Below are 14,309 nucleotides of genomic sequence, written 5' to 3'. Positions count from 1 at the left end.
GACTGGCAAAAAAAAAAGAAACAGCTTTCTCTAGAAACTCATCAGTCAATCATTGTTTTGAGGAATGAAGGCTGTACAATGCTTGAAATTGCCAAAAAAAAACTGAAGATTTCATACAAAGGTGTACACTACAGTCTTCAAAGACAAAGGACAACTGGCTCTAACAATGACAGAAAGAGATGTGGAAAGCCAGATGTTCAACTAAACAAGAGGATGAGTACATCAGAGCCTCTAGTTTGAGAAAAAGACACCTCACATGACCTCAGCTGACAGCTTCAATTAATTCTACCCTCTCAACACCAGTTTCATGTACAACAGTAATGAGAAGACTCAGGGGTGCAGGCCTTAAGGGAAGAATTGCAAAGAAAAAGTCCTTTTGAAACAAAATAAAAATGAAAAGGTTTGAGTGGGGAAAAAACACAGACAGATTGGACAACAGATAATTGGAAAAGAGTGTTATGGATCTTAACCCCATTGAGCTTTTGTGGGATCAGCTAGACTGTAAGGTGATTGAGAAGTGCCAGAAAAGACAGTCACATCTATGGCAAGTGCTACAGGAAGTGTGGGGTGAAATGGCACCTGAGAATCTGGACAAACTGACAGCTAGAATGCCAAGGATCTGCGAAGATGTCATTGCTGCACGTGGAGGATTTTTTAATGAGAACTCTTTGAAGTAGTTTAAGACGTTCTGAACATTTTATTCTTTTTTTTTTTTAAATTGTAATAGTAATTTTTACGTTATTAATGTCCTGACTATACATTGTGATCAGTTGAATGTCAATTTTGGTGAAACAACTTGTCAACTTTGATGGACAAATTCTTTCCATAAGAGCAAAATCTGTACAATATTCCAAACTTTTGGCCACCAGTGTAAAAAAAACAAGTGAGATATTAAGATATCTCATTTGTGATTTTTCTTTCTTATGGACTCCCTTCCCTCCCTCGACATTTCTCTCTTTATCCTTATAATTTATCTGGGAGTGCCTTTGTGTCAGGGTAAGGATGAGGATGAGGCGAAGCTGCAGTTTGATGCTCTCAGTAAATAACGTAACACACTTCATCATGAATAAAAAAGCTGCTTGCGTAGCCAGCAAAGTGTCTTGCCAACTGCACCTTACTGCAGTACAGATGCTTTGGGACCTGCTCAGTCATGTTCAATTCAGCAGTGGCTCTCTCTGACTTTGGGTGAAATATGTCCTCGCTCTGGGGCAGAGCAGGTCAGCTCTGCTTACTTAAGAGAGAGGAGCTCAGCCATATCCAGAGAACTCCCTGTATACAGCCAAACCAAGTACAGTAAACAATACCCTTCTCTCAATGACACAATGTCTGTCTGTCTGTCTGTCTGTCTGAAGGACTCTCCACAAATGCCCATCTCCTTCAGCCCCGGCACAGACACATGCTTCTCTCCACCTCCGAAGTACAGGATCCCACTGGAAGAGGGCCACATAGAACACAAGGCCAAATCTGAAGTGTATGTGTGTGTGTGTGTGTGTATAGTTACCAGAAAGTATGCTTTGTGTGTACTGTTTATAAGTATAGAGCGATCTCTCAGTTGTGCTCTGATTTGAGTGCAGAAATGTGAAGGGCAAACCTTGCACGCTCGGGCAGGCTGAGCCCTAAGTTTAAAGGGAGTGGGATAAGTTCAAGACTCATATCACCTGCATGAGCACCACTGCTCAACGTGTTTGATGCAAAAGCGCTACTTGCGAGGCCACAGCGATGAAAAAAATAAGCTATTTAAAAAAGAGTTACTGGGTATGTAAATATACTCAAACACACACACACACACACACACACACACACACACATTGGTGCGGTTATCCTTATGAGGACTCTCCATTGACATAATGATTTTTATACTGTACGAACTATAGATTCTATCCCCTAAACCTAACCCTCGCAAAAATGTTTTTACATTTTTTACATTTTCAAAAAACATTGTTTAGTATGTTTAAGTGATCTGAATTATGGGGACACTAGAAATGTCCTCATAAACCACATTTATAGCATAATACCCTTGTAACTACAAGTTTGTAACCTAACAAATAATTCCTTGTAAACCCAAACACGCCAACACACACACACACACACACACACACACACACACATCCATTGACTTTGCTATATAAAGGAGAGCAAACCATAGACTTCTATTGTTTTTAAATAAAGCTAATTGTATAAACTACAGACTATCCCAAACTAAACCTTAACCATACCCCTAAATTAAAACGTTAAGCATTTTTAGAATTTAAAACAAGACATACTTTCTTTACTAATCATTTTTACCTTTAAAGAAATGCAATTTAAGTTAAAGGGATAGTTCATCCAAAAATGTAAATCTCTCATCATTTACTCACCCTCATGCCATCCCAGATGTGTGACTTTCGTTCTTCTGCAGAACACAAATTAAGAATATTTCAGCTCTGTAGGTCCATACAATGCAAGTGAATGTGTGCCAAGATTGTGATGCTCCAAAAAGCACAAAGGCATCATAAAAATTATCTGCAGAGCTGAAATATTCTTCTAAAAATCTTCATTTGAGTTCAGCAGATGAAAGTCATACACATCAGGGATGGCATAAGTGTGAGTAAATGATGAGAGAATTTTTATTTTTGGGTGAATCATTCCTTTAAGCTCAATCGACAGCATTCGTGGCATTATGACTCTTCTTAATTAAACCTAATATAAGATATATAATTAACACTTGTGTATTATTTAAGATGTATAATATAAATTTTGTACGGTCGTTTTAAGGTAAGCGATACGTCGTCGTGGCAATGAAGTTGTACAATTGGATCCAACTTTACACAGAAAAGGTTAGCATGTGATTTTATGACACTTAATCAACTGTATTAAAAGAAAAGGAGGGACATGTTGAAATACATTTTTGTGGTAATCACCAACAATATGCCACAAAAGTCATTCAGCTTAAATTGTACTGAACTTGGATTATACAAGGACATTCCAGGCTGTCCCTATATAGCTATTTAAATAAAAACACACATACACAAAACACTGTGGAGACCACATCATGAAGCTCAAGCAAGTTCACATTCCAGTGGACTTGTGGAGTCCAAGTCTGGAGCTTTTCAACAATCTTGGATGCAAATTCATTGATATACACACTTGCACCAAAAACCAGCACACACATACAAACACCAAAAAATTCCATTCTGTGTATAATTTGTGCCCTAAATCTCTTTTTCTTGCTCTGTTTTACTTTGTGTTATTCCCTCTAATTGCATGAGTGTAAACACTAATTAAAGCTCAGAGGGAAAGGAATCTCTTAAGGCATGCTCAAGGCCGGATTTACCACCGGGCCGATTGGGCCAGTGCCCGGGGGCCTCCGACCTGTAAGGGTCCACCAAGACTCCACTAACTGTGTGGCCTCATCCTTTTTTTTTATTTAAAATTAAATTAAAATAAAATAAATTAATGAGTGTGTGTTTGTGTGTATGTGTGTGAACAATAATTTATTTGCACGCAAAAAAGTATCATGATCAGTTTTTTGGCTGTGTCGGCTGTGTCTGATGATGACAATGAGTCAGGTTACCGTGGAAACTGTTGATAGCGGCAAGACCGGCGGTAGAAGATTTGAGGACAAAAAAAGAGAATTGAGGACATCGAAAAAACAAACAACATGGATAAAAAACGGTGGAGCAGTGGAGCCACAAAACGGAAAGCTAAAAGGGAGAAGGATAGCAGAGAGGATTTAATTAGGAGAAATATTCCAACCATCTCCAGTTTTTTCAAAAGTCGGCTCGACGCAAATAAAGAGCTTGGCGGCACCTGCGGTGATGCTAGCGAAGAGTAGTTTAGCACAACATCCAGCCTTGCTATTTCAGAGTACCCTGAGCATCAGCACCAGCACGACAAGACAGAGAACCACAGCCCGGCTGGAGTGACAGACACCTGTTCAAATGCCCCCCCAACACCACAGTCTCCGACTCCGCTTGAGACTGAAACCGAAGCAGACCCGGCGGTGATGGGTAGGTTAACGTACATTACCAGTTTGACAGCCTCAAAATGTTGGTCTTATTAAAAACCCTGATTATTATAGATGCCCGGATCGGTGCTGAAGCCTTCCAAATCTACGTGCACCGACCGACCTAAATAAATATTTTTTATGAATATTTTTCTTAGCTAGAGTCCAGCACCTGCATTTCACCACCCCTCTGTCCCGTATGATAAGTTGCTTTTTAAATCATGTAACGTTGTTGTATTAATGTTGACAGTTCATTTCTATGACCAGATATTCGGTCTAGGCTTATCAGTGCATACATAAGTTGTATGTATTTTCTTTTTCCTTTTTTTCCCTCCCTCTAAAGGTAGTATAATTTAAACGTATGTTATATTACATTAACACCTACGACATAATATACATATTATACAACATAATATTTTCACCATACCACCTAATACACAACATAATACTTTACTACAGATAGGGTCCAACTTATAGACACTATGAAACTTACAATTCACCATTCCTTCTAACCTCCATGAATTATAGCTGAATTATCAATGACCCACAGATATACAGTAGATATAGACATTTCAAGTTCACTTCTACCCCTTGACCCACCCAATTATAACATTTCGCCCAGGTGTCAATGGTGATGACCACACCAGCCAAAGGAATTATTCCTGCAAGGCAGAACTTATGGCCTTTGATCTGGTAGTGGGTTGCTGCAGGGACACAGTGTGTGGAATTGGGGGTCCTGGTATTGCAGCTGGGGACGGGTTTGTGGACCCTTGCTTGGGTGGCCGCATGTGCCCTGGATCGCCGCCATGCATGGTAGCCTGGAGCTATTAGTAAATACAGAATTGTCCAAAATTTCCTTAATAGTTCACATCACATAAATATATATACACACCTTGTCTACTGCAAAGCCAATATATACATAGCTTTTTTCTTCTTCTCCCCCTTATTATTACATCTCTACAGATATTAATGTTAGTATGCGTATATCAAAATACAAATACAAAAGTTAATTTGCAAAAGTTGTACCATATACACCACCCATTTGTTTAACAGGTTTCTTAAAATAAATATATACATATATAAATTAATCTTTATTCACTGTTACTCTCTTACCTTTTTTCCCCTTATCTTTTGAATCATCTATTAATTTGCTACACACATATTGCTGTTCTTTATTTGTACTTATCAATCTCTAGGACTTCAGGTCAGGTTCGGGTTTGTAATTACATTAAACAGGCCTACAGAACTTCGCATACGTGCTCTCACTGAAAGATGCGCAGACGTACAAGTTAGGGGCCATTCACACCGAACGTGTATTTGCGCACATCTGTTCTGTTTTCCCTTTGTTTTCTATGTAAATGAATGTTGGATGAATGTCTTTGCGGTCTTAGAACGGTTCAAGAAGCCGACGGTTCAGGTCAGTAGGACTTTGGGTTTGGGTTTGTAATTTCTGAAAAAAATATACAGGCCTTCCGAACATGTTTCGCCCACGCGTGTTCACACACACAGATACAGGCAAATGAATGAGGGGCCATTCACACTGAACGTCTTTTTGCGTGGTACTTTTGCTGTACCGCGTTTAGACACTGTGTCAAGTTACAAATTTTAAAAACATCAGATTTCAAAAACACATGCAGGTGTCACAAAGATTTAACATTCTGAAAAAGTGGTGACTGTTACAATTTTTTATTTTATTCCATATTATTCTGCACCAAGTAAAGTTTCAGCACTTGATAAACGGCAACGTGTTTTTTTTTTCTTCTTCTTCTTTTTATGCTCTAGTGTGCTGAGGGGCCACCGTGGCTGGTTACAATAATGTAACGAATGTTGCCTATGATGCTTAGCCTACATAAAATACAGCCTTTTGCAACATGATGAACAATACACTGCAACATTAGAATATAAGCTCCAGGTGAAAGTAATTAAGACATAACTATATTACTATTGTATACAACAAATCCTCAAAGTAATAATAATAATACTGTATAATATTATAATGCCAATCTGGACATCAATAAATCAATGTTGGGATATAATATTAATATATACTATAACAACTGAATTTCGAAATGTTACTGGGTGAAGTAGTAGGTTTTGCACACCCTGTTTACACACAAGACAAAGACAAAGATCCCCCATTTAGCCTTAACAGACTGTAGGGGCAAGTGCTGTTAGCGAGCACCTATGAAGGCCGGAACGGTACACGAGGGGGTGGGTGGCCAGCACCACGTCCGACCGCCTTTTTCTCCCCATCGGCAATGTTTTACACACCGCACCAGGTACTCATTTTAGGCTGAGTCAACCTAGGGGAGGCCCGGGACCAGTTCAGATAATCGTCACTGGTGTTGGCCAGGAGCAGGAATCGAACTCGGGTCACCAGGTTCATAGCGCGCTAACCGCTCCTCCCTGTTTACACACACACACACACACACACACACACACACACACACAATAAATTGTCATTTTTTTTTAGCAACATTTTTCAAAATGCAATGTTGTTTGGTTGCTTGGGGTCTCAGAAATCGTAAACCCACCTTTGGTATCACATAGATTCAACGTTCTGAACAAGTTCAGGCTGAATAGAGGGGACTGTTGCATTGTTTCATATTATTCCAGATTGTTCTGCACCAAGAAAGTTTCAGCACATAAACGGTAAGGCAATGCTTTTTTTCCTCTTCTGCTCTAGTGTATTGAGGGGCTGCTGTGCCTTGTTAAAACTGTATGTTTACTGTTTCAATATTGTTACAAATGTTGCCTATGCATGCTTACATAAAATAATAGCCTATTGCAAAAGTACTTGCTAGGAGAAGAAATTAGATAGTAATCGATTTCGTGTTCTGGTCAGGTTCGAATTTATAATCTGACGGTATTGTTCGGGTCGGGTAGGGTCAGGCCACACGGTCTCGGTTATGGGTCAGTTCGGGTTTCATTTTAAGGCCCATGCACACCTCTAGCCCAGATTCATTATCAATGAGAGTTCAATCACACACTTACAAAATCACATATGATCCTCTGAGGAGATGCATGACACATTTGAGAATTTATCTCTCTCTCTCTCTCTCTCTCTCTCTCTCTCTCTCTCACTCTTTCTTTCTCCCAGTTCTAAATGTCTTTATTTGCATCTAGAGTTCTTAAAAGAAATTAATTTAGGTTGTTCCTTTGTGTAAAACATGCATTTTACTACATACAAACTCATGTTAGTCAAAACAGTGTTTTTATTAGGCCTACTTAGCTATTTTCCTCCCATAAATTTTTGTTATAAGAGCAAAACTCAACCCAAATCTCCATGAAAGTGTCAAAAAGAGGCCACGTACACAGTGGAGTTAACTTTGTCACCTCTTCTGAGTGCTTAATCCAGCTTCGTTCACACACAGAACCATTATCTATCGATAATTATAAGATAATATTTGTGTGGTCATGGCCAGAGTGAATATTACTGTGTCTTAGGATAAACACAGGGTGAAAATTTCAGCCGTAATGTAAGCAGCAGGCAGTCAGGACTGTTTGAGTAGTGATGTGCATATCCACACAACAAACTAAGGTTCTAATGAGCTGCAAAGGCCACTTATTGTCCCTTTAAGGAACTATAAAGCAACAATCTGTATAAATAGTGATGAGCAGAGTGCAAACAATGAGGCTGTGTTAGAGCTTACAGTTTTAGGCCTCCATTATACTTCCTTCAGACAAGGACCAGAGTCTTTGAGCAACAACAAAAATCTTGACAGTCTAGCAGTCAGTTCCTGCACCCTTTTGAGAGGTTTGGTCACTGCAAGAGTTTCTTTCTCTAGCTACATTTGCGTATATGAGGAGTTACAAAGGTGTCACTGTTCCAGCAACCTTACAAATTGAAATGGAAAGTAATAGTCATTTAGCCTCCATTTAAATAACTTATTATACACTTACATTTACAGACACAATTCCCATGGAGCAACCTGGCCTTAATTGCCTTGATCAAGGGCACAATGTGGATGGTTCCTGGTGCATCCTTTATGTGCAAGGATGTAGCCAAATATTCAATATTGGAGGACCAAATGTAAAGGTTTAAAAATCAACAAAACACCCATATTAAAGGGATAGTGAACCCAAAAATGGAAGAAAACAGCTCACAGACGCACTCCAAACTTTCCGATCAGCTTCAGGTGAAGTTGATCGCAAAGTATAAGGGAATAATACAAAATAAGTAAATACAGAAGCACTATCGTTATGGAATAAATGGAGCCAGAGCTGCCGCTCTGCTGAAGCAAAACTTGTGTGTCGAGCATCTTTAAAGGAAACACCCCTGTGTTACATCTTTAATGCAGTTATATTTAATGCATTATAGCTTTATTAAAGTTCAAATCATAAGGAAGCTGGTCATGTAAATAACTACAAACTCTGAAACAGTAATTTCTCAGTGCGGTCAGCACCTCTTCTATGAGTTGCGCAGTGTCCCGATCGAAGGGGTAGTGTCTGAAACTGTGGGAATCGTAACTTAATATTATCTAGGCCTAACAAGGATTTATTGGAGGGGTTGATACATGAGTGTTAGAAGCTGAAAGAAAGAAGAATCTTCAATTTTGCTGGTGTTCCATTATACAGTTCAGATGATCCAAATCAGGGTTTTCTTTTACATTTGTTACTGCTTACTGTATTACGATTAACTGATACAGTTCAGGAATGGGGTTCAAAATTGTACACAACAAAGGAATCCCACATAAAATAACCCCACAGCACAACCCCGTCAGTCCTGCTGAGAAATCTTTTCTATAATCAATGTGCTATTTATTGTGATCATTAGAAACTTGCTCTCAAATAAGACTTTTAGACTTCAAAGCTTGAATATTGTTTCAACACCAGCAGTTTAATTGTGCCTGGGCTTAAGCACACTTCCCTCTGTAGACAAATCAGCAAATAGCCTGAAACTCAGTTAGAGACCTTGTCTCCTGCGGGAGACAGTGCTGGGGGGTGCTTTTCTCTATTCTGTTTATCATCCATCTAATTTTGTGGTTAATTAAGTAACAAGTGTCTCTGGGGCTTCCTCTGTTCCGGAGTCAGAGCTAAAAATCTATCAAAGCATTCAAGTGTCTGCGCACTTGTTTCACTGTACTCTGAAAATGGCACACAAATTAGCTTTCTTATTGCAATAAATACACACACACACACACACACACACACACACACACACACACACACACACACACACACACACATACAGTGTCATTCAGTTACACAGTGTCACACCCCCAGACTTTGTCTCACATTTTTAAACACTCCTTCCAATGGTTGATTGGAAATGATGAATTGGTAATGATCTGACTAAGAGCCATCGGCCTCTTTTCCTCCCACTCAGGAACACTGATTCCAGGATGTGTTTGCGTATATATGTGTATGAGTGTGTATTCCCTTAGTCCCAGACTAACTCTCTTCCAACTTTACTTTCCCTCACCCTTCATCATAACCCTCACCAGAGGCTCATTCATTTATCTCCGTGTACTTTTCCTGGCCAAAAGTACACTACGTCCTTCCAAAACAGACCAATGACTGTTGTAGCGGAAACAATCCAGCAGCAGATGTTGGAAACATCTAACCACAAGCAAGCAAGAAAGACAGAGCACGAAAGACAGTTAAACATTTTAAAATTAGCTTGTCTATATGATATGCACCATTAAATACCTTAATTAGCATTCTTTTTGTGCCAAAATCGTAAAAAAAATGACCTTGAGCATGCACCGAAAATTACATTTTGTCTTTTGCTCTGCCAGGATAGACTTCAGACATATTCCAGGTGACATTAGCCAAGGAAATGCTTGGGTTGGTGCAATTCCATTCCATGTCAATGACAGATTGAGAAAGTCCTAAAAGCTCGGTTACATAAACCCTTACATATTGAAGATCTCCAAACGAAATGCAATCATCTCAATGGGAGTCCACGTGATCAGGAATTTTGACTGATGGACTTCTGGTGGCAAAGAATTTCCCTACACAAATTTCTCTCAAGGTATAGTGAACTTTGACATAAGAATTCACAGCATTGAGCAAAACCAATTTGCTTGGGCAGTGCTTTGTACATAACTTCATTGAATATTCACAATGGATGAGGAAATAGTTTTAACAGAGATGACTTCTCCAAGAGTATAAAAGTGCAGCATAAAAAAAGTATTGGCAAGTAGTTTCTGTGTATTTCACACACGATTAATATCCTCTCACACCCTCATCGCCAATGGAATTAATTAATGTAAAGGTAAATATGTCCAAGCTTTTAGACGTATATTAAACAGTGTTATAAAAATGTCTGCCTTAAATTAAAGTCAACATTTCACTGCAGCCATATCGTACAATCTGACAAGCAGATCCATCAATTGTGAAGGACAGAAAATAAAATAGAACAATTAAATTAAAGTACCTCAACTTGTAGAGCATAGTGCTAACAAAGGCATGGTCACTGTTTTGATTCCATGGGAAAGCACATGCTGATAAAATATATAGCTTGGCTTAAAGTGACTGGCAAATGCATAATGTAAATGTTCTCTACTGTGTCAGCGGACTTGAGCCTCAAGGACTTCAGGGACAACTGAAAACCCTTGAAAGAGAGCATAAACACATCAAGGGACTCAAACGGCCTCATAGCCTTGTACTCAGTCCCCAGTAGAGAGCTCCAAACGTCCTTTTAAACAAAGTATTTCTAAATCAGCACACCCAGCACAAAAAAATAGAAGGACTTCAACCCAGGGACTTCTCTGCCTTGGTTAAGTTGGCCATCCCGGATGGCTGCGCTGATGCTATGTACTTAATTGGCAGTAATCAGGTCACTGGTTAGATATAAGGCAACTCTGGGAGTTAGAATGCCACTAAACTTGGCATCAACCCCAAGTGCACTACCCCCTAAGAGTGCCTCAAGTCAGGCTGCCCTATAGTGGCAGAGCATAACTGTATCATGTCCTGACAGTCATCCAGCATTACGTCTTTCTAGGCCGTTTCAGCAGTGTCACTCTATCTGGCTATATTAAGCCGGTTCAGTAATGGCAAGCGGATAATTTTGTCCTCATATAAAGCAGTGTCATTACTGTCAAAGTATTCTTTAAAAACACGTGATTGGCCCGACTGGGACTGGGGTTCTTTCCCACATAGATTTAAAGAATGGATAACGCTTCCTGAAATAACATGCCTATTTGTGTGTGTTCCTGCAAAACGCCCCATTTCCTGTAGCCAGCACAGGTTGCCAACTCCATTTTCCAGATCACTTTTTTTTCCTCTCCCCTTTTCTCCCCAATTTGGAACACCCAATTCCCAAAGTCCTCATGGTGGCCGAGGACGAACCTCAGTTGCCTATTCTCCACGGCATCCACGCACAACTCACCAAGTGCCCCACAGAAAGCAAGAACCACATTTAAGTGACCACAAGGAGGTTACCCCAAGTGACTCTACCCTCCCTAGCAACTGGACCAATTTGGTTGCTAAGGAGACCTGGCTGGCATATGTGCATTTTTAAGCAGCTTCTCTGCATCATAAATATCCTAAAACTGTTTACCTAAAACGGTGTGTTTTGTTTTAGCATTCACCATGTTGTCACAAAATCAGCAGCTAGAATGCAGGTGGGTTATTATTTTAAACCATTTTCCAGAGTCTCCAGGTCTTCGCCCCTGTGTGATATTAAGACCATTACACCTGCTGTGGTTATTAGATGTATAAAACAAGACAGCCATTATAAAGTTTGTGAAGTGCAATACATCAGCAAGACTCTGCAAGCAAATTCTGCCTAATTGTTGGGATCAATCTCCATTATGGTGCCACAAGATTTTATCTATTAAACGTGTTGAAACAGCATAGCACGTATCCAGAATAAAAAGTTATTCATGAACCAGCATAACAATAATTCCAGAGATGGACTAAGTTATCAGACACATTTATCAAACACAGCTAATACACAACTTTAGCATGTAACCCCACCAGAAGTGCTTTCAAGTTTAAGTTTAAGAGCTGCTAACAATGCCAAAGATGGACAGTTATCAGACACTGCTAATATCTGACACAGGGTGTTTCTCAATACAAAGAATGCAGAATATTGACTTGCATTTTTATGAAGACCTCTAGCCAAGCTATCTACAAAGAACAAACTCATGAAGGACAGGAGGAGGTAGAACCTATCTATTGCAAGCTTTATGTCTGTGCTGCAATCTGCCTGTTGCGCAATAGCCCGTCCCAGCTCATTTGCAGCCAGTAAGAGAACTACTGGCATCCTTACACAGCAGTGACAGCAGTACTATCATCACATCAGCGAGGTTTTGCAGGACTAGTGACATGTTAAAAGAATAATGTCTGTTAACACTCATTTCCTCCATGTGCTTATTACCAACAAAATGATGCCCAACTAAAAAACAAAAGTTGATGGAGTACAACAACTCTCACGAGCTGTCACACTTACGCTAGCTTACAGCTATAAACTCTTGAGGGAAAACACGTTAAATGGCCTTCATCTGCTACTGTAGTGACGTTATTAATTCTTGGACTTCAATTGGGTTCTCGCCCACAAGTTAGCATCCTCTATATTCAGACTGATCAAGAGCACATCTTGGAAATGTTATGCATTCTTGGTACTTGTGCTCTTGATTATTGGAATTGAACGAGTCCATGAGAACGTAAGAAGACATAAGAACGCGTATTGAGAAACAGCCACAGTTATCAGCCACAGCTACTATCAGCTGTCAGACACAGCTAATATCAGCATGCTTTAGCATGTAGCCCCAATAAAAGTGTATTCATGACCCAGTGTAAAACTTAGGAAATATGACAGCTAACAAGGTCATCAGACATGGCTAATATCAGACAAAGCTAATATCAGCATACGGCAGCCCCATTTGAATTGTATTTATGACTTAATGTAAGAACTGCAATGCTAGAGATGGATAAAGTTATCAGATACGGCAAATATCAGATGTGTGACTGAGGAGACTAGTCCTTTTCTAATCTCTGATTGCTTGTGTCAAGATTCAGCCACTGTTCATGGTCCTAATCACTAAATTAATGAGCATGGTAATGTAATGCAGTAAAATGGTCTGCTCAGCTGGAGCCCAAGGGATCCCTAGAGAAAAGGCTCCTCATCAAGCAGCAGGGTTTTTTCTTCTGGCAATTTCTTTTTCTGTGAAACCTGACAACCATAACAAAAAATATACTCTATTCAAGTATGTAGTATATAGTATGCAAAACCTTGGCCAACCAGTTTCAAGCAAGTGGTTCTGCACCTAACGTGCATTCTTGTGTTACGGTGGCAATATCAAACCAAAATACTTAAGAGGGCGATAGAGTTATCATTAAATGTCTGCCATTAAACTGAATGTGGTGTTATTCATAATTATAGAATTAGAGACAATTAGACAATTAAAGGCTAAGGTATGCTTAGTTTTACTGCATGTCGCTTCAGCTTGTGTACAATTGAGCACTCAGCCACTCATTGGGCCACAAACCCATATGGATGATTTAGACACGTACGCACTAGGACTACTTTGTGATCCTTTATTAGTACAATCAATGGCAAGTTGTGCAGACAATGCACACAAACACAGACCCTCCGCATGTCTAGAAAAACTGGACTGCACACAGACAAAATTTGCATCAATTTGCACCAACAAAAAATTTGCATAAAATTTTGATCAGAAGTTTCACTTTGTAGCTGAGATGGCTACACAGTGAAAAGGTGTTTTTATTTAATGCACACCATTTAAAACAGAGAAAGACTGACTCTCATTGGATTTGGGTTGGACAGAATTATTCAGAAAGATTAAGCAGGAGAACAAGCCTGAACACAAAACAGACTCACAACTCCATTCATACATCTGCACAGCCAGTTTATCAAGATGGCATTCGTGTAATCAAAGTAATATTTCAAACCTAATCCAGTGTGCTTATGGATTCAACTAAAACTCCCTTCACCTCTTGCAGGTGCCAAAACTGCTGTCCACTCTATTCTGTAAAAGTATTCCAGACACTAATGATATTGCCACCCCACCCAATCATACTAAGTGTGAGTTGTCAAAGTAGGTCAAGAGGGTCTCTGCAGGGATCTCATAAGCCATGCGGGCTGTCAAGAACCAGCTAGGTGCTGCTGATAAGAGTCTCTCAGTGACAGGCAAGAACGCTACTGCCTCATTACTGAGCCAGCCATCCAGGCCAGGATGAAACTGTGCTCCAGTGCCCAGAATCACACCAAGGCAAGCACATCTTAAAGCCTTGGATCCATCATTCCACCCTGGGTACCGACGCAGAGGGGCCTGCCTAGTCAGAACCTTGGATCATTAATAGATATCCTCTAATTAACCCGTTAAAGAATGACACCAGCCTGCAAATGAGG

General features: G+C 39.8%; 1 protein-coding gene across 1 annotated transcript in view; it reads right to left on the bottom strand.

Annotated features, from left to right (window-relative positions):
- LOC127630414 (semaphorin-6B-like) overlaps nucleotides 1–14,309 on the bottom strand; it is a 160,998-nt gene that overhangs the window by 128,333 nt on the left and 18,356 nt on the right. The gene's annotated exons all lie outside the window — the stretch shown is intronic.

The sequence above is a fragment of the Xyrauchen texanus genome, chromosome 37 (assembly GCF_025860055.1).
Source record: "Xyrauchen texanus isolate HMW12.3.18 chromosome 37, RBS_HiC_50CHRs, whole genome shotgun sequence".
In the NCBI taxonomy this organism is placed as follows: domain Eukaryota; kingdom Metazoa; phylum Chordata; class Actinopteri; order Cypriniformes; family Catostomidae; genus Xyrauchen; species Xyrauchen texanus.
The sequence above is the reverse complement of the archived record's forward strand: the minus strand, read 5'-3'. Positions and strand labels throughout refer to the sequence as shown.